Source organism: Calliopsis andreniformis, chromosome 4, assembly GCF_051401765.1.
Source record: "Calliopsis andreniformis isolate RMS-2024a chromosome 4, iyCalAndr_principal, whole genome shotgun sequence".
Classification (NCBI taxonomy): Eukaryota; Metazoa; Arthropoda; class Insecta; order Hymenoptera; family Andrenidae; genus Calliopsis; species Calliopsis andreniformis.
The window spans coordinates 2,027,809-2,049,665 of NC_135065.1; the positions used below are offsets into that span (position 1 = coordinate 2,027,809).

At 32.7% G+C, this 21,857-nt stretch overlaps 2 protein-coding genes across 6 annotated transcripts in view; both read left to right on the forward strand.

Annotated features, from left to right (window-relative positions):
- Positions 1-21,857, forward strand: part of Nca (neurocalcin homolog) — a 245,771-nt gene that overhangs the window by 146,372 nt on the left and 77,542 nt on the right. The window lies entirely within an intron of this gene.
- LOC143178177 (neuronal calcium sensor 2) overlaps positions 1-21,857 on the forward strand; it is a 175,657-nt gene that overhangs the window by 106,504 nt on the left and 47,296 nt on the right. Inside the window, exons 1-3 of one of the 5 annotated variants that reach the window (XM_076376695.1) lie at positions 19,204-19,528; positions 19,599-20,425; positions 20,696-21,073. The exons of 2 other annotated variants lie outside the window; for them this stretch is intronic. The gene's annotated coding sequence lies outside the window, so the exon portion shown is untranslated. Of the gene's footprint in view, positions 1-19,198; positions 19,529-19,598; positions 20,426-20,695; positions 21,074-21,857 lie in introns of those variants that run through there. 2 more of the 5 variants (XM_076376694.1, XM_076376696.1) reach the window with 2 other exon arrangements.

Consider the following 21,857-nt stretch of genomic DNA (forward strand, 5'->3'; position numbering starts at 1 on the left):
GCAAACTCGTATTTGGGGTCGTTATTTTAGTAAAAATTGAATATGTTTAAAATCCCACACTTTTAACACTTTCTTTTTTAAAATAGCTAAGTACATCCATTTGTCAATATTTCCCTCAATAAAACTAAATTTACCGACTGTACTTGTTGCTATATAACCCTAAACCATAACGTAATAACCGCCCTGTTTGGCTATAAGATTTTGGAGTAATATTTTTCAGATTTAACTTCACATTTGGCTTCTTCAAAACTTTGACTTTCCTGTCTCAATAAAAACTGTTAACTTTATTTTTATCTACAAAAAGTACAATTTTTTGTAAAACAAAAAAATTTAATATTATTAAAAAAATATACTTTCAGGTAAATTCGATTTTTTTTACTTTGTTTTTTCAAAGAACACCGAAATCGAATTAAAAAAATAAAACTAATCGCTACATGTTTAAATGGAATTTTTATGGATTTACAGAATTTGGTGTAACTGGACTTTCTCATAAAATGTATTCATTATGGTCCAATTGTATAAGCCAAAGTACTATGCAAATAATAAATACAAACTCGTCAGAATTATTATTATCCAAAAGCGCTGACTTATATGGTAAATAATCGGAGCTGCCATCAGAACCTCATTGAAATATAAAAGTCACGTTTTCATGTATAGCCTCATTTTTGCTCTGTAAAGAATCTTTCAAATATTTAAATAACCTTTCGTTATATTAGTTAGATGTTAAATGTCAATTTCTGCAGAAATATTGACTAACTCAAAACTTAGTAGATGGCAGTCGTTTTTCGCTTCACGAAAATAAATCATAAGCAGCATTAATATCGGCGTTTCCATATTTCACATCCATTTGCATTAAGTTATATGACTTTTTAAAAAAATCTTTTGACTTTGAACGTGACTTTGACATTTAAAAAAAAATATAAGTCAAAGAATAAAAAAAATGAAATTTTCACTTATTTTTGTTACATTGATTTATACTTCAATATTATAAAATAAGTTTGAAAATTCAATGAGTGTTTCTCAGATGCAGTCGGTTTCTTAAGACCATTATTCGGCGAGTTAGTTTCAAGTGTTGCAGGACATTTAGTCTCGAGGCTCGAGTCGCGTACTACTTTATGATTACAGGCCACTATGATAATTTCGTTATTTGTATGAGAGTAACGTTTCAAGTACCGTGTGGCAATCGGAATTACAGAGTCCGCTGGAAGAGTAGCTTTCCAATCAGGCTATAGAAATGTGGGGGTTCTTAGGTACGCGAATAAACATTGAAATCTCCAGGCTTAGTTCTTATACAAAATCATTCATTAAATAAAAGTTAACCAAATTTTTAAAAAAATGTCTATTTGGATTTTAAATCACATTTCTATTTCTACAATAAATGGAATAAGTTTTTAAAATTTGTCTACTAATTTTGAAAATATCTTGTATGTTTAATATTTCCAAGTTTAATTTTCGATTTTGTATGAAAAAGATAGTGTATACGATAACGTACACACTAATTTCAAATTATTTATACGATACCATAAATATATAGGAGTCACTACTGGAGAAAGTGTTCTTTCTAGACACGTTTCGATTTCATGTGATTGATCATGCAGGAGGTAAGTGCACATAAAATTATCATGCTGGTAGCAGCACAATGATGCGTGTGGAAATAGCTGATGCATGCGTTGCATATTGTATAAAAATAATACAAGTACTATTAAAGCATTAAGTATTCATTTGTATTCTGTTATGTATTTGCTGTTGTACATTATTTTTTGAAACTTTCTGTCATATCTTTCCTTGTATAAGGGCCCACACACGATCAATAGTATTATCAGTAGTCTTCAATCTTTTTTATGCCACACACGATCGATATTAGTTAATACATTAATATATATATAAATTAGTTGTAAGTCTTGTCTTGAAAACCTCGTACTGTGTTTAACGCCTATGTTTACAAAATGTTCAAATTTGCCTGAGACGAAGCAACTGCCTTGATCTGATAGAATTCTTAACGCCTTACTATACCTAAGAAAATATAATTTTATTATAAATATAAATATAAATTTAATAATTTTAATTTAAAGACGATATAAATATAAACTTAATAAATTTAATTTAAAGAAAATATAAATATAAATTTAACAAATTTAATTTAAAGAAAACATAAATATAAATTTAAACAAATAGTATGTACAATATATTTCGTACACGTTGTTCCATACTCGGTTTTTTATTTTTATTAAAATAAAATTCAAATGATATTGTACATGCTAGGTATTTTTCTGGATATTTTCGAACTTCGACAAATAGCTAAATATTTCGGGTATTTTTCAGTTATAGTCATTTTACAGTCTGTTAACAAAAATGTTTGAATTGAATTTGTTACGTATCACCATGCGACAGTCGTACGAGTCGGGAAATAATGTGCGATTATTATGATACCATCATGTTAACTGCGATATCATAGGGAAATCGCACATTACGGTGCACTGCATAATTAAAAATATAAATCAGGCCAATCGCACAACGTCATCAGTAGGAAATCGCGAGGACGTTACGATAAATGGCACGCTCATGTATTCTGCACAATTAAAAATGTGATCATGCAGAATCACACAGTTGTTATTGTAGCGAGATCGCAATGACAAAATTCGACATAATCGCTTCTGCTGCGTTCGTCCTGTTAGTCAGATATTGAGAAAGATGGTAATCCTCAAGGAAGTGATTAGATCAGGTAGTGATGATTGCTGATCGGTTAAGAATTACTTGCATCTAAAGCAGAATTAGATAAAGAAAAAAAATGTAGAAAAAAAGGAAAAGTATTGTATTCCGCTATGTTTCGTTTGTTCTGTGTGTTTGATTTTGATGTGGCAATTTAAGTTTTGTACTTCCAGTTTAAGACCTATTTGCAGTGGTTGTCTAATCACTGTCTTAAAGATCGCTAGAAGAAGATTATCGAGTTTGGACTACTAAAATATTTTTTACTCTAGCCTGAAAACAAAATATTTTTAATATTTTAGAGGTAACAGAAAAAAAGTTTCTACATATGTCTTTAAAGTAATGTAATTGATTTTTCCCAAGATATAGGGGAAAGTTTGCTAATACGGAATGGGCAGATATAACATTTGATTTTGAATTCTGTCAATAACTTCTGTTATGATTAGAAACAATTAAAAACAGTGGATTGCATATGATCATTAAATAGCTAACGAACGTATGTAAAAGAGTCTATTGAAATTTGTTACGACGAATTCCTAATTACTTTTATTAATTTTTTCTGAAATTACAAGAAATAAGAAACGTTAACTATTGTTTTTCAATTACTTGGTTTTTGCTTATTAAAATTCATTTCTACATTTTTAGTAATTTACTTACTTAAAAAATACAACGTACTTTGCTGCCGCAGTACGTAGTTGGGCAAAACGGGATATCCTGTTTTGTACAACTGTTATCAATGTTATTTTCATATTACTCACATACCACAATCGAATTATTTCTGCTCGTATTCTTTATTTATATTTATGCCAAATTCGTCAAATTTTTATACAGAACATAATTAATATACATTAATTAATTCTGATCGTATGGGCCCCCTCAAAGCAAATCAACCATTTCATACTCCAAAGGCAATGAAATGTGCCTATTCGCGATTTTTGTAGTTAAAAATAAAAGAAAAGTAAAGGGAATGAATAACACAAACAACTTTTCTGTTAAAAATTCTGATTTCTATAATATATTTTATTTGTTTTAATGAAAATTACTGTTTATCCTGTAACTTATGTACATTTCGTTTCAAAATAAAAATCAAAACTAGTGGGCCGCGTGTTTGACATCATTGATTTAGATCACTATATTTTTCATACAGCACTTCTCATACTGAAATACAATATATCTTTTTCGCTATGAGATTATTTCTATGAAAAATACACGTATGTACCTGCAACAATTGCAATTTTCAAATTACACTGGTTATGTTGGTGACAAACACAGTCAAATTAAATATTCCGAACGTATCGAATCTTTCTGTTCCAACTACAAACAATATTTCTCCATGATATTGCAAGGCATAGCCGTATAAATGATAGTATAGTATTTTCAATATTATTTTCGTATAACTGCAACCCATATTTATCCTTATGATCCCAAGGTATAGCCGACGGAAATTATATTTGTATGTTTGTTTGTATATGGCAAACAAAGCGGTGGAGAAGTATATCCTGTATTAAACATAGAGAAGAGAACTCGAGGCTAATCGTAACACTTCAGTTTTGGAATACAGTAACGTAAAAATTATTACGTCTACAATAAAAATTTTTATTCTGCTACGATATATAGCAAATTCCCTGTATGTCAAGTAATATCCAAGTTATTACTCAAAAAAGTAATAGAATCAGAATATTTATTACATTTCATTATAATAACAAATGAAGAAAAATAAAATATTTGTGTTAGCATATAAGACAAAAAATCAGAAATGAAAAATAAAAAATTAAAAGATTCTTTTAGCAATTATTGATATTGGAACTATGACAAGTATATTTAGTTGGTGTATTCTTCATGTGCCGAATCATCACACACCATACATTGTATTCATTTTTCATTTGGTTTGCTTGTGTTATAAGTTTCCATATGCAATACATATAATATAAACAAAGCAATAACAGAATCATTATCTTCTTTTTCCTTTCGACTTCTGTCCTGTATTTTTCTTCATTCTTTTCTGTTACTCCTTTTTACATTCTACTTCAATCTTTCATACTCCAGAAAGATCAGTGCACATCGTGAATATTCTTTTTACTCCTATTTAAAACATTTCATTTCAAAATGGAGCTTTAGGAAGTGGTCGTACAAATTCTTGTATGAATTTTTCAGGCGGATTTGTTTGTTCATCTTCCATTTACAGAGTTTCATATCGAACGTTGCATATACAGGGCATCACATTTAAAATTTCATACGCAATTATATCCCAAATTGTAGCTTGGGAAATAAAACTTATTCTATTTTGCGCGGAGGAGGAGTAGGGGCATTTTATGATGGCCACAAATTTCTAAATGGGTGTCCTCCGAGATTTTAACAGATTGCTGGGATTCCGCATAAAGCTTTAAATGGGGCATCCTATAGATTTTAAGGTTAAGATCGCACGAGCGATTTTGTAACAGACAATCGTATGTCTTTCCTTGTTTTTTCAGTTCAAAACAACGAAGACAAACGTAAGTACAATCGTCCGTTTTTTCGCCGCTCGTGTAACCGAGCGTAAAGTCGGAACGAGAGAACGAGATAAAGTCGTTCCGATGTTATGTTGATGATAAACATTTATTTGTTGCACTATTCGGTTTTGCTGTGGTAGCATCGTTATCGGATGAGAATAGAAATCCATCTCCTGTGAACGATTGAACGTAATCGAGAACTGTAAATATATTTCTGTTGAAAGGATATATGTTGGTGAATCTGAAGTTTGTTTGTGTATCCCATCAATTATTGATGGGATGTGATAAATAATCGTTGTTTTTTCTGGATTATTACGCATTCAAGCATAAGAACTGGTGTTAATTGCTTTTTTTAATGAGCTGTATACGGATCGATTCAGCGGTTGCAGCCCACGCAGGCAATGAGATGGGAAAGACAGTGTTATTGTACCATTTTCAGAGGATTGGATAGGAATTTGAGACGAATGCTTATTCAATAATAATAGAACATACATACACAATACATTAATATTAATATTATAATAGAACTTTTTCCTCTTCTGTTGAAAGTGTATATTTTTGGAAGTGTTCCAAAGTTCTTTTTCCTGCATTCGTACGCTGGCACCTTCCACTTACAATACACCTAGTTGGATCATCTCTTACAATATGCTGTACATATCCAACTCTAAGGAATAAACATTGAAAGTATATAATTGCAAAGAACATTAACACCGCAAATTACCGTGACTAATTGTCCTCGTTCGAGAGATGCCAAATCACCAATTTGCTTTATTTCCTTTTTACCTACAATTCTGTTTGGTTTCTATACTGTAGTGACGCCCCGTTTTGTCCACATTGTATACGTAAGTCAAGAATTTGTTCTCAATTGTCAACAAAATATTTACGTTAATTTTGTTAAAACCAGTGATCATGAGACAAATTGATTAGTTTTACACAGCCTATTGATAGTTACGGTCACCTTGTCATGAAGGTATCGAACCGATTTATACTCACCATTTTATTTTCTTTCCACTGATGTGACACTGGTAATTCGTATTTCCTTTGCTGGTTCATATGCAAATTTTTTCATTCTTTTTGGACAGAAACTGTATTATATAGCTGTATAATCCAACAAGCTGTGTAACCCATTGTCACCGAGGTGTAAGCACCCTTTGTCTAAAGCTTTTTGTCTGTTTTTCACATATCTTTATTAATTTCCGCTTATTTTATTCAGAACACATCTCTGTTATAATATGTTTTATCTTTCATATCATGCAAACATCGATTTCCATTCACCAGTGTTATTAATTTTTCTACATACATTACATTCTATTCGAACTGACGCAACCCACCTGAAGTATCAAATTCTTTTCAATGGTGAATCTATTCTCATGAATATGTGTACAGTCAAAGAAACAAAATACATATTCAGTACACGTACCTCTTCCTGTAAGAATCCATTTGTTTTTATTGCCGTAACTCATCGCTTAATTTACGACAATTCGACACACTATACGTAAAAATAGAGTTTGCACGATTGTTTGCATAAACAATGTGTTCTGGCAGATTTATGGAGAATCTGAAGAACAAAACGCATACAGTGTAATCATTCTCATAAAATTGTTTAATTGTTCTGGCAGGCTCATTCGTCAGAGCGATAGTTTGTCATACTGTAAACGTTATTTGACTGTTGACGAAGGCTAGAGTAACAAATGTCAGGACCAGAGATTGATGTCAATAATTGCAAATACATATTGTTTTCCAAGGCATACACGCATGTTATGCGTCTTTTTTTCTCCCATACGGTGCATTTCCATGTGTAACTGACACAAAGTGACCTCAAATCACCGAAGATGCATTACTGAATAACAGCGAGAGTCATAGTGCAGCAGATAAAATAACATAAAATGAAGTATGCTAATCCTGTATCTAGAAAATTTTAGAATCTATCCAGTCGCACTAACAACATCAGTTACTCCTATTTTTAAACTGTTGGAACTATTGTCACAAAAGAATATACATTAGATTTTTTATATCAAAGTAAAGAATTAATTGGATAAATTTTGTTAATGAAAATGGCAATTTATTTCATTTTTGTACCAAGAACCTTGGAATTGTAAAAGTATAGTTTTGATCCGCCAATTGATATCAATGTTCTAAAAATGACACGTATTAACACATATATACTTACATTGTACGTGGAATAGGGATATTTAGAACAAACCCGTGAAAGTATTTACGTACCAAAAGCTGTTTTGTTGTGTTCGTGATTATGTCACGCGCCTAAAGGTTTCAGGTGCCCTCGGTTTGAAATGTCGGAGGTCGCTGTGTTATCCACATTGCTTATCTTAATTTCTCTTTACGAGGAGCCTGTCAAGGTTTCAACGGGTTGTTTTTATTTTTCTTCGTTGTAGTTTATCAAGGCACGCGAACTAACCCTGTATTTTACAATAATAAACAAGAAAGCAAGTGATTTACACATGTGGATTTAACGCTAATGTGCATCTATGTCTAATATGCAATTTTCTTCACGTCTTAAAGCTTCTACGCTAGAAAAAGATCAAATTATGATATTATAAGAACAAATACAAAATTGTTTATTGATAATTGAAGGTTACACGTGGACATTAACATTAAATCAAAGGAAAAATATTTTCTCAAATTGTAAATGAATCTCTAAGGAAATGAAATTTATTTTTAGGAACAAGAAATTGCTGTAGTTTAAAGGCTTCGTATCATTCAAGAATGAAGCAGTATTGAATGTGTACAAACACGACGTTTCTGCTGCGATATTTTCGCAGCAGCTCTATCTTTGAGTTTTCTAGCAAGAGGGTCACCCTGTATAAAAGCTCTGACTGAAACAGTTACAAGGAACCGAAACGATGTCATAACTGTTACAAATGAAAAAGGTTCTAGCTGACATCAATTCTGGTTACGGTTTCACAGCCTGTTATATCGGTTCTGAAACAATTTTATTCTAACAAGTACAGCGATTTTATCGGAACTTGTCTACACAACGTTTCACTAGTCAGTACCTCTTATTTACGTTCACGTTTTCGACTGCAGAGCTCTCCATTTTTATTTGTTCATAAATTAACGTATTTCTTCATTGTTGAGATTTTTCCTTGCTTTTATTTACAATAAATTAAACTAGTGCGAATAGTATCTACTCCTTCCGGTATTCATGCAAAAATAACAAAATTGAAAGATAGATTGATTTTATATATCATCTATCATATCACAGCTATTAGCAATCATTTTTGAAACCGTATCATGTCGAAAGCTTTCACTCATCCATAGAATTGATCTACAAATGGTTTGAGTGTGTACTGAATTGATAGAACCGATACAGTATCGATATTGACTGAAACTTTCTTCACCAATAACAGTTATAACATCATTGCGGTTCTTTATAACAATTTTAAAAACCGAAATCAATATCGAGACCATTTTCAGCTTTGTTTCATATTTAGAACAAACCCTAAAAATTCAGTAACAAAATTTAAGTTTTCCTAAACCAGAGGTGGAAAGTTATTGCATTATCGATTTCGATTCTAGAAACAGTGTCATAAAATTATTATTTCTCACAATAGTTATAAAAAACCGAAATTAATAAAAACACCGGCGTCGGTTAGGGTTCTAGTATCGGTTCTTATTAAATTTATGTCGATTCTATATTAAATTTTTTCAATTCCATTTAGATTCTCTGCTGGTTATGGTTACGACTACAGTTGTAATAGTATCTATTTTTTATATTGACTATATTTCGGTTTTATATCAGTTATATATTTGTATCGTAGATATCAGGTATTTTATGAATTCAGTTTAGGGAAAATTTAAAATAAAATTTAAAATTCATTTCATGCAAAAGGACTAAAAATTGAGAGAAAATGTAAATGCATTAAATTCTTACTAACTTTGTATTAATTTTTTAATCTATGCTACAGTATTCAACATTTAGTTTTATCTGTCTCTGTACTGTATGCTTCTTACAATTAATAATCTCTCACATTGTAAACGTGTTATTACGGTTCTTGCTATTTTCAATACATTTAATAACTCAATAATTTTGTCGATGTTACGTCTCAGCCTCGTTGCCAGGGATAGTTACAGTATAAATAGAGGTTTAGGCACTTTATGTCTTCCTCGGGTTTTGTTGGAAGATTCGCGAAGGAATTGGACTGATCGAATTAAAAAAAATATATATATATATACGAGTATAGTTAGTTTAATTTATTGTTTCATTTCGGAGATATTGGTTCGTGATTACAATTCTATCTCTTTTGAGATATGGAATATAGTTACACGATTTTATTACCTATTAGTCTATGGGGAGGAGACCTCAGATGGCTGGGCGTTAAGAGACTTACATATAAAAGACTTTTTCCTCCGTACCACAGGTTTATCGTCCTATGGAGCACTGGGTGATAAAACTGTGCGCTAGACAGGCTAATTACGAGTACTGGAGTTCAGAATACTAAAAAGCAAAAAACGAACGTTATGAGAGCTTCTAAAGAATCGAATGGAGGGACCGAATGAACTGTCACAATTCATGCTCACCTGCGTGAATCACGAGTTTTGTAGTCGCGAGGTTAATAATATCTATAATTTTGGTAATTAGAAAATGATGGTTTTGGTGTAACTCAAGTAACGTGCTGTCGTTGTGTCGAGAGCACAGCTCTGTCTCTCTTGTATTCCTATCTATGTTATCTATTCTAACGCGAAAGTATATTAGATCGATTATCAACAGATTTGATACCTGCTGGTGAATGACCTGCTGACTCTGACAAGATACCAAGTTACGGGGTCACTCGGATTCAGAGCAACGGAATGGAATGTTGCACATCATATCGAAGTGATAGCTATCTAAACTATATTAAAATATCGATTTTATTTTATTTCACATAAATGTCATCGTTGGTAACTCTCATAATATTCTTTGAATTGCAATAATTTGGCGAGTGTATCACCTTGTTACGGAGTCAAATATTTCACATTTTTCATATATTGCCAACAAGGTAGCTTTTAATAGAGGTGTATGTAATTTTCTTATAATTTTTCTACCTTTGTTAATAATTTCAGAAATTTCTTGCTTTTTAATAAACCTGCAACAGCTACTGACAGAATACAGTATAGAAATTAAGTTTCTTAAAAACCGTTTGTTCATGTATTTGCTCGCGTACTGTTCTTCGTGTTGGCGGAAAATTCGAGTAAGAGTAATGAAAAATTTGCGATCTATTCGCTGATAGAGACGCAGGTTAAGTGTTTTAATTAAAAAATGTAGCTTTATGAGGGATTCACTGTGTACTGTTTTATTACACTTGTTATTGTAACGATCTGAATTTATCAAGACATGTCCAAAAGTTGAATTCCTTTTGAAAAACTAAAGATACCTTCAAAATTTTGTAAAAGCATGGGTAACGAAACCCAAAAAATGGAATATAACTCCTTCTGAGCTAAATAACATTTGCGGGAATCAATATTTGTTAAGACCTATTATTGTTAAAGTTACTGCAATGATTCCAGTTACGATTCCTATTGTATGGAAGTAGGTCATCTGCTTTGTGAGCTTTCTGCATCTTCACACTCTTTCAGTTATTCATTTAATTATTGATTCTTTTCTTCATTAATGTGCACTATTGAACGTTGAAAACAAGAAAACTTTACAGTCTAATTATATGTTTATTGCATATATTGAATTCATTAAGGTCACAGTAGAATCATTTCACATTAGGTCGATCACTTCTTCCTTTGACATTAGACGTAGTTCGAGGTTTAAGTTATTATTTTGCTGATATCGAATTCATTTAAATAATATAAGTCCTTAAAATTTACTCATTTTCATGAAAATGGGTTGTACTTAAAAATTTTTCTCTCGAAAACTGTTTATTATATTTAGGTGCTCGAGGTCGCGTTCTTAAATATCCTATCATATTTTTTGACATATTTTAGATTGAATAAGCTTATCTGCAGGATGGTGTAAAGCATGTTAATCCCTTCAGTAGAAATGACGTGTGTCGTTTGCCCCTTAATATCTAGTGCACAGACCTGCGGTAAAATTAAGTAGCCTGGACAAACGTGTCTGCTTCAAAATAAATCATAAGGCAAGGGGTTAAGATCATAGCTTGTTAAAAGTAGCGATGCGCCCTGTTTGAGGTAATCGAGCCGTGTGCTCCACTACGACGATCGACTAACCGTACCCTAGCGCCTTATATTAGTTCAATACAACCTAAAATGAAAATCAACAAGGTTTATAGCCATCTGAATAATGTCACTTAGACCAGTAAAAGATTCTTGACCAATCTACGAAAAAGTTGCCATACACGAAAACCGTGAAAACAGTAAATATGTAAATATTCCTTTAACAGTTATAATTTCGTTAAAAAGTGTTCTCTTTTATACAGTTTCACTTGATTTTAAGAGAGATTCTCACAATTTTTGATATAATACGCTGAAATTGCAAACACTGTTGGAAATGTTTATGGTTTGATAACCCCTATTTAATTTTTTGATTTTACCCCTTGGATATTTTAGAAATTCTTTTAAAACACATTTCTAATCAACACTTCTGGGGTTAGAACTAGACTTCTGGGGCTTTCTTACTCCATGGCTAGATCATCTCGTAACAGGAACGCTATAAAACCTGCTGTGGAAAGGGAACTTTTCGAATGGGGTGGGGATTCATACCAATCACCGGTTGATGGGGGAAGTCCATTCCATTTGAAAAGTTCCCTCTCTACCTCGTGACGTCAGCGAACAGCAGATTTCATACCATCCCTGCCTAGGAATAATATTCTTCTTCTTTAGCAACACGACGTCTAGTCGCTTACCATCTCCAAACACTCTTCCAATAGCAAGCAATTCTAAACAGCTAGCACTTAGCAACCATAGAACTGTTAGTCGCAATCACTCCTTTCTCAAGACACAGTCATTCTAAGTCCCAGCTATAAATTGTCAAAGACCAAACATCATTTTGTCATCCTTTCTCGAACTCGTTTTAAAGATTACGAACAAATACTTAAATAAACTTGGAAATATCATAGTATTAAGACAAGAATATAGTACTTTGAAGTTTAACAATTTCTCATTAGTATTTAAGTGTTGCAATCAGTTTTGTCTGTAGTGTCTTATATAGACTCCATCTTATATACTATAGTATATTACTATGTATATTACCATGTACAGTATTAATTTAATATAGGTCCTCCGTTCGGAGAACAGGGCGGAGCTTTATAGTTGTCGTAGCAAACTGCAATTAAAGCAGTGGAGATAACGACGGACTTGTATCATAAGCTGAAAGTTAGAGTCGTATCTGTGCGTGAACTACCAACGCATTAACAGTAACTGTATTCAAGAAAAATTCGGGAGCCAATGTTTTGCACTAGTGAGTTATTATATGCTGCCATTTGATTTGAAATATCATCTGAAGATTTGTTGCCATTACAATTAAAAATTTGTATATCGCTTGGGTTTATTAACAATGTTATTGTGCCTCCAAATGTCAGTCGTTTTTCTGACATGTTGTGGATATAATTTTGAGAAAGTTTATCTGTTATATACATTTGTTCTTCTCATCAAAATTACAAATAAACTGTAAAAATGAGCCGTCAGAGTTACTTTAATCAACAACAATAATAATAATGTTAAAATATCTTCTAAACTAATCAATTTTCGACTTCAATATTTTAATACATTTTCATAGAGAATAAACAGGTACATCCATTAGTATATAAAAGAATGTACAGTTCCATCTAAAAAAGACAGAGATAGCTTTAACATTTTCGAAACGCATCCACTTATGCAATAGGTATATACATACTAGGTAATGCACCGTTCAGTGTCATTTAATTTTGCATAATGAACTTTTTTTATTTTCTGCTATTTCAGAGCCATAGCAGGGCCCAGTTGCATGAAACACTCTGTATATCCATGTTAATGTGACAAAAGTATCCATCTGTCAACACTGTCGGACTGTAAAGGGGTTATATCGTCACACACTATCGCCATAAAGTGACACATAAGATTAACATTAACATTACTTATCCTAAACGTCGTTGAATGACGCGAACAGTCGGGTAGTGTGGCATTATCTTCTTAACAATGTACATATATTTTGGGGCATGTATTCTATTTGAATTACACTGTTAATCTCTCTCGCTCTCTCTTTCATTTTTAATGTAACAAATTGTATAAATGAACAAGATATAAATTAACATTGATTAAATATTTATCACTGCTGCACTCGACTTCACTAATTTAAAATTGGCACTAAAAACTAAATGAATACATATAATGAATAATATACAAAATAATTAACAACTGAAAATTATATATGTATAATTCATATAGCATAAAGTTTACTACAGTAATACAGTGAGGATATATTCTTCTACGTGTAGATGTGTCTGCTGAGTCAGAATCTACTGACCTCAGTATATGTTACCTGATGATTCCTGTGGGATGAAAACTCATTCGAGCTCTTTCCTTGGCTTAGTTATAATGGCCGCTGAGATGTAGAGAATACAATATCCTATATCAACATTAAATTGCTGGAGGGATCTTGTAAACTTCTACAACGTTGGTTCTATATCACTATTTACAATTACACTTGTCTACACTTGTGGACCTATATTCGATACGTGTACATACTGAATCGAAAGAATTGAATAACAATGTGACGTCTTTAGGGTATTGGTCAATCTTCACTTCAACGCCATATTGATCTGTAGCAAAGTTTGCTAACTCAGCCTTGGAATAAAGGTCATGATGCATGTTTGATGCTCTATTTTCTAGAGCATCACTTAAACTTTTTGGTTTTTTCTCAAGTAATTGTGCCAAATCTTTCGCAGAAGATAGGCTTTTATTACTCACTTACATGTTTGTTAAAATCGCATAGTTTCAAACTTTAGAGCATGTTAATCTTATTTGTCTTTGAGTCTCATTTTTATATTTTAAGTATTTAAATACAAATACTTAAATTCATAATTCCTTACTGATTGCACTTGCATTGGAAGGTTCATCACGTATCTGAAATAGTAATTTAGTAGATAGGTTAAACATAATGATATGTAGATCGAATGCAAAGTTTTGCAAATTAATGCAAATAAGTGTTCACTTATACGATGTATTGACATACAGTAATCTCAAATTAATAATCACCGATTCGGGTTCACTCGAAATCTGTGATGCAAAAGGGAATACTTATTTTATAGTTGACTTGGTTTCTCGATCAAGTTGTCCAAGGAGGCAGACTCTGCAGTATCCATCTATTACTAAAAATTTTAATTTTTATGACTTTCGTTTCAAACACAGTGTCGTGCAGGGTTTTCTTGAAACCGTTATAACCTGAAAATTTCATCGAATCCCAATATATAATTTTAGGAATAGATACTACAGATGTCGTACTATAAAAAAATCCAATTAAAAAGAATCGATTTCTTGACCCCTCCGAATGGGAATACCTCCTTAAGTCAATACCCAAGGAATAAAATCGTGCCTTAAATAAGCGGTTTTCAAATCCAGAAAATCCTCAGATACTTCAGTTTCGTTCTTCATTACTTAACTTTAACTATGGAAATATGTAAGACTAACAATTCCTCGACGAAATCTCTCGAATGCATTCTCGAATACACCTAAAATTATTTCACTATCATTTCGTGACCTATTGAAAATGTAACGCGACCCAATATTGGGTTGCGATCCATAAGTTGAGAAACACTGCTCCAAAGCCGAAAATGCGTTGAGCTGAGGCGTAGCTTATTCATCTTTGACCAATTAGAGCCGTATTCTTTCCGCGACACTTCTAGTTCTGCATAGTATATACATGTTCAAGTGGCCCCTCCCCAATAGCTAGAGGATTCCCAAGTGAGCTGATTGTTAAGTGCTCAGAACTGGTAGTGGAGTGTACGCGAATATTCGACCAGCAATGTCTCACGAACTACTCTCACATATACCTAATACACTATTATTTAGAACGCATGTAGTCGAAAGCCTTTATTCTGATTCAATGCAAAGATAGAAATTCTAAATGGTTAACTATATAGCAAAATCCACTGCAAATTTGACGCTTACTAGTAGTTAGTATTTATATGTAGATTTTCAAACTAAAATTGAGGGCAAATTTTAACTACTACGCTATTTACGAATTGTTTAATGTGAAAAAAAAATGTGATGGAAAGGGAGGAGCTCATAGTAATTAAAAAATTACAGCACTTTTATTACAGTGAATGAAATATTTATAAGAACACTACTATTTGCTTTTCAAATAATCACGTAATTTGTTAATGTAATTAAAGGAAGTTTAGAAAATAGTGATGAAGAAATAAAGAATGACAAAGCATATTAATTTTATTCTTGTTATAAACAAAATATAATAGATTAACATACGGAACAACTATGAAATTTGCGTAAGAACTGTCTATGAAACTGTTACAAAAAGAACATAAAGATTATAATAATAACTAGTACTATCACTTCTGAAATATTCACTTCTTTATATCACATATTAATTTTTGTGTCATCGTAGTACGCAGTTCATTCCACCTAAGTTTTACTACGGTTTCCAGTCCCTTAATATTATTGTAATTTCTTACCATTTCAGTATACTAAATGAGTATTTTACGTAATTCAGAAAGCTAATAAAAATATGAGAGATTTTTATCCACCTATTCGGTGCTACATCAAAACGCTGGTTTTATATAGAACCAGTAAATTCTCGGTAAATTCCTGGCAAAACCTGGAATTCTCGCCAAATGGAGGATTAAACAATGTTTTACATATGTTCGATTATCAATATAAAAATCTAGGACAAATGTGAGTGCTGCTGCGGTGTTTCAACAAAAGTGAACTTTGCTAGAGAAAATATGATGTGTACATGATAAAATTTACATGTTTTTGCGCATAATGTTTAGCGTTATATTTATTATTTTCAAAAAGAATAGAACGTTCTAAAGTATAAATTTCATTATAAAACGTTTTATTTTTAATTTCAAATTTCTTAATACAATTCAGGTCAATTCTAAGGTCTTCAATTTTTTTTGTTGCTTCTTCTTTTTCCTTTAATAATATTTTTTTCGTGGTCTTATTCTTTCACTGTGAATTAATTAATTGAGGCTGATCAATGAAAACATTTTACGCAACATAAAAAAATGTAGTTCACGAGATCTCTTTCTTCTTTTATACTGGGTGCAATTATAGGACCAGAGTTTTTGTCAGCGTAAGTGAGGCGTGTGTATTACCGAGAAGTTTCTGCTATTGTTTAGCTTTCAAGAATTCTTTGTAACGTCAATGCAACATTCTTTTAGATAACATAATCGTTTATTCTTTTTCTTGTTTTTTGAAGATGTCTCCATACTTGTCAATTTATCAAACCTATATTTTTAAACTTATGATCAGTCAGTTGTCCTTCTGTTTTAACAATCTCTTGCATTCGTTTTTACATCATACAAACTATTTTTCTAATTAAACTTGATTGAAAATTGTTTCACTCAAATAATTTTTTACATTTTAAATCTTGTTTATTCCTGATGGTCTATTCTTTCAATCAACTTTTGATTTCACTCCATGGATGACTAACTGGGTTCGTCTCGACAGATTGTAGTGTGTATGAAGTTGTTTGGAGATAATGTTTTATAAACTCTTTATGTATTAGAGATGGTTATATCCATTCCTTCGCTTCCTTTATTACGTATTTAGGGTGGTTATCGTGTTGATTAACATTCAAAGCTTTCAAATCCATCAATATTTGTAAAACTTGCTAGACAATCAGGAGTTTTAAACTTCGAATCATGCTCAAAGTGATTCGAATTTTTTGCCACTTGTATAGATACGAGAGGATTTATATCTCATCATTAAATAATCAATATTAATTGTTTGCTTTCTTAAGTTTCCTGGTAGTGTGCTTTGAACATTCTCTTAAGCAATGGTTACCATAGAGCTGGTTTTGTGATATACACGAAAAATTCGATTGTATAGAATAGAATTGTTTGATATCGTATTTTATTTTCTAGAAAATTAACTTCAAATTTTAGCTGAAGGCTTGAGTGCTAAAGTACACTTATAGGCATTTGAAAAGTAGACGGAGAAAGGGAACTGTCTTAGCTTACAGTAGAGAAAGTCAATGGTCAGACCGTAAGTGTTCTCTTTAGCTCGTATACCTTTTAAGCAACTGAACCTGGACTTCCATACACTTGTATGCGTTTATAATTCAAACTCAATTTTGTTGAAAACGAGAACAAGTATCAAAATATTTTATCCTCTTATATTTTCATGTAGAATCATCCCCTTTTCGCTTGTATCACCAGATGTGGGATATCCTGCAGGAATAACTGAAGTATAATCCGTGAAATTAAGTAGGAGTAATACCTACGCAAAAACTTGTGAACAAGTTATTTCAATTATTATTTAAATGTAGTTTAATACGTTATAAATTAATATAATTTTTAAACATGGTTGCATGGTTTTTTATTTAGTTCTAATATGTAATCGACACAATTATTATACTCGCTCCTATTTTTATTATTAAAGTAAATACTTTGCACATAAGGCTTAAAAAAAAGTTTTTAACGAATTATTTTAAATGTGAAAAATGCATAAATAAGCCTCAATTTATATTCTTCATAATTTAGTTGTACATTAATATCATGATTCATTTTAAGTTAGCTGTGAACTAAGCATATCCATAATTTTCAGTTTAAGGAACAACAAATAAAGCTTTAAAGAAAGGAATTTTTCCTTCTCTATATAAGCCTAGTACGTAATTTTTTAAATTATGAGTGGAAATTTAGATATTTATTTATTATAATATTTTATCGATGCGAATCCCTTTTCCAGAACAGCTCCAAAATAGCAATTATTCAAAGCATATACCAGGATTAAAATAAATGCTGAATAATGGAACAAAAATACTTAAAAGAAGGCAACAAATTCCGAACAATTTTAAACTTTTTAAATAAATTTGATTAATATTATTTTGAACTTTTTAACACTTACTCATACCCACTATACGTAAATTGTGCTCAGAAAACGGTATTTGAAAACTATTGGGTTGTTCGAAAAGTAATTTCGTTTTTCCCAAGAGTGTCGTTAGTTATAATTTTAACGAAATTACTTTCCGAACAACCCAACACAAAAAGTAGAAATAACTGATATAGTCAGTCAACTTGAAACATAAACCTCTATTCAAATATACTTAAGCAATTTTAAAATATATTGTTATATTATATGTATATTATATTATGCCTTGTTTGACATGGAAATCTATTTTTATTGTTCCAATACGTGAAAATTTTCGAAACTATTTAAAGTATTATAACCATGAATCAATGTAACACATAGTGTCCTGGTTCTTCAACTTATTTAAATTTTGTTGGTTTATCTTGAATATTTGACAATTTGAATAATCCCTGAGATAGAGACGTACAATAGTCTAAGCCCTAAGCAATCCATACACACGCCACCATCACTGATTCAAACGTTCGTGTGATATTCAATATTCCACTCTAGAAACAATTGACTGTATCAGTGAACCAAGATTTCACACGATCCATTATCTAAAAATCATTTCTATGTCGTCATACATAAATTCTATAAAAAATCAGCTTCTGTAACTATTCCTCCACCTTCCTCGTTTGCTCGCTAAAGAATTGTCAGATGTCTGCGCGACTATTTACGAGTTAAGTACGTGAAATAATAGGAACGTCAATGAGGCGTAATAGAAACACCAGGGAAAAGGAGAAAAATGGGGAAAAGGAAGAGAAGCAGTTATGGTAGCGGGCAACGGCGTTGTTGGTGAATGCGATGTAGGATAGAATAGTGATGGATAGCATTGGTGGGTGGAAGGAGCGCAAGCAGATAGTAGAAACCCGGAATGGAGTGGAGGTGGGAGGGGGCGCAGAAGGTGAGGGTGGGGAGCGAGTGGTAGCGTAGTGGCTCGTTTAGCACGCAGGATCAGCTTTGGGGAGACCCTCGCTCTGTCGCTTTTACTTCGCGTTAGCTAGTAGCTCCGCCGCATCCGTACGTGATACGAAAGGCACGCGTCCGATAACGTTGCGTGAAACCTTGCGAAACCTTTTTTCAAATCGTCGCCGTGGGTGTATTTTTGCTTCTATAGATTCTTTCCCCCCTTTTCTCCGATACTCTCCTTACCTCGACCCTTGCTCCATTTTCCTAATTTTCTTCTCTGTTTCTTTACCCTCGACATTCTTCTTCAGTTCTTCACGGATTCACCTGCCATCTTCTTTTCTGTGTTTCTGCTGATTCTTTGCTCTGTATGTTGTTCTGTCTCTTTCTCTCACTTTCTTTCTCGATTTGACCGAAATCAAATTTCTCGTAAGTGTTATTATTGTGCTTTACTGGTAAGTAGGCACTTTGCATCGCAGAGGGGGAAGAGGGACAAGAGGGGTTGAGACGTTGAGGGGTTCACAGGTTCACAGCTTCAGGATGATCCACGCTGTTTTACCTACGAATTAGTGACGAATTAATAAGCCCTCGCACGCATTCGAATATCAAAACAAAATAACACACTGATGTTTAAGATGTCAGGAAAGATGGGACATAGGGAGGAGACTCTACTATGACCAACCAAACCTGCATTCTTACCGACTGCCAACATACCAGCAACGCACAGTACAGATTTCAATCTGTTATGGGGAAAAAGTGATTCGCAGAAATTGAGAAAATATGAAATATAAGAAAATATAGCGTTATGTTACGGTAGTCTCGAAAAATGAGCACCCATGCGTTTAGAGAACACTAAAAACGCAGAACTCCTTAAAGTGTTCTAAAAATAATGTTCAATGATTCAGTATCGTTGAAGTTCTTTCATAAACTACCTCGGAAATAGAGAAAAATAGGAAGCAAAGCGGTAAGAGAGTGTGAGAACGAGGGACGTAGAGAGGGAAGAATGGGGAGAAACGGAGAGAAAGAAAGGGATCAAATATAGAAAGAGAAAAGAGTGAGAATTTACGGGTTAGAATGTGTTTAAGTCGCGATGTAGCACAATTTAGAGACTCAAAGAACATGATGCTACACTTGTACTTTTTGGTGGGTGTCTAAGAACGAAGCTAATTGACGTTGGAGCTACTGTTTCTTGGGACAAAAAAAGAACCGAGAGATATGTCGTTGAAAAAAAGATCCTGAAATAGGGAGATAAAGAAAGTTTGAAGTGCACTTTTCTCATACCTCCCTCGCAATGAACCACTTGACTTTCGAGGCAAGTTGAGTCAAAGAGGACTGTGTAAGCCGCCATACGGGTAGTAGTATTGGAAATTTACTAAAAATTACTGTAAATTTTCTACTTTTTTCTTACCTTTCCTTTCTCTTTCCCTTTTCCTTTTCTTTTCCTAGCTGTCAACCGATTATTGAAATATCAAAACCAAAAAGTGCGATTGAATTTGTCAGTCTTACACGTTTCCCTGAGATCTTCCTTTCGCTATCCTATTCAGTTGATGTGGTTACGTGTTTCCATAAAAATCTTCAAATAATATGAAATTTTAACCGGATTCTTCGTTCGTCGTTTACAGGACGCATTGGTGTTTTGTGTCGTATGTCGTCTGGGACACTAACGAATTATGCGTGCACATAAGAGATAGTGGAGAACTGTGAGAATAGTGAAAAGCGAGTGTTAGAAAATACAATTGAGACCTATACTGTGAAAGAAGCAAGTGAATGCTATTGCACAGAGCAAGAAATTTAGCAAATTCTTTGTTGACTTATCGATTTGACTGGACGGATACATAATCTAGTGCGTGTATTTAAATTTGTTATTTTTCGTCTCTCCGTAACTTAACTTCGTCAACAATCAGAGTGATACAACACAGACAGGCTTACACTTGTTATAAAACGACACTGTTACACCGTGCCTCGTCACGTCATAGGATATACTACGTTGATCAGCCACGGTAAGATAAGTTAATTGCACTCTGAATCGACAGAACTGTCAAGTATGTTATACTACCGGATAAGAAAAATTAAAGCGAAGGCAACAGTTGTGTGAGGTGAACGCAGTTATGGGTACATAGTATTACAATATACAATTCGTCTCATGTCTGACGCGATAGACTATAGCTGCAAGCTAAGTAAACCACAAATCCCCAATTTTTAGTAAATATCTTATAAAATTTTGTAAGAAATTCATCTTATTTTACCCAGTTAAATTATTTAGAAACGCTGGATATATACTTCTACTCTTACTGTGATAGTAATATTAGAAAATTCAGATTATCTGCATAATCCATAACGACGCGCCACTTTCCAATTGTTCATCGTTTGAATCCTTCATTATACTGTCATAGCGGCCTTTCTTAACTTACTGACGAAACTTAAATGAAATAAAATTCGAGAGTAAAACAAATCAGTTCAAGGAGAATAAATTAGGAAAAATTTAAAAGATTTTAGTACATTCTGTGTTGTGGAGTAAATAACAGTGATACGAAATCCTAGTTCCAGATGATTTTCCTGTGCATATAGCAAATTACATTAGAGTATAATAACTACCCGAACAGAATTCTTCCACTGAATAGGATGTTGAAATGAGGGAAACAGTTCATGTACATAAACTATGCCCCGCGGCATTTACTTTTTTAGTTCTATCTACGCTGTTTTGCATCATCTACCCCAGGGCGTGTGCTAAATAACAAAAATATAGAACATTTTCAGAGGGTAGTTTCCAAGCACGAAAACAAC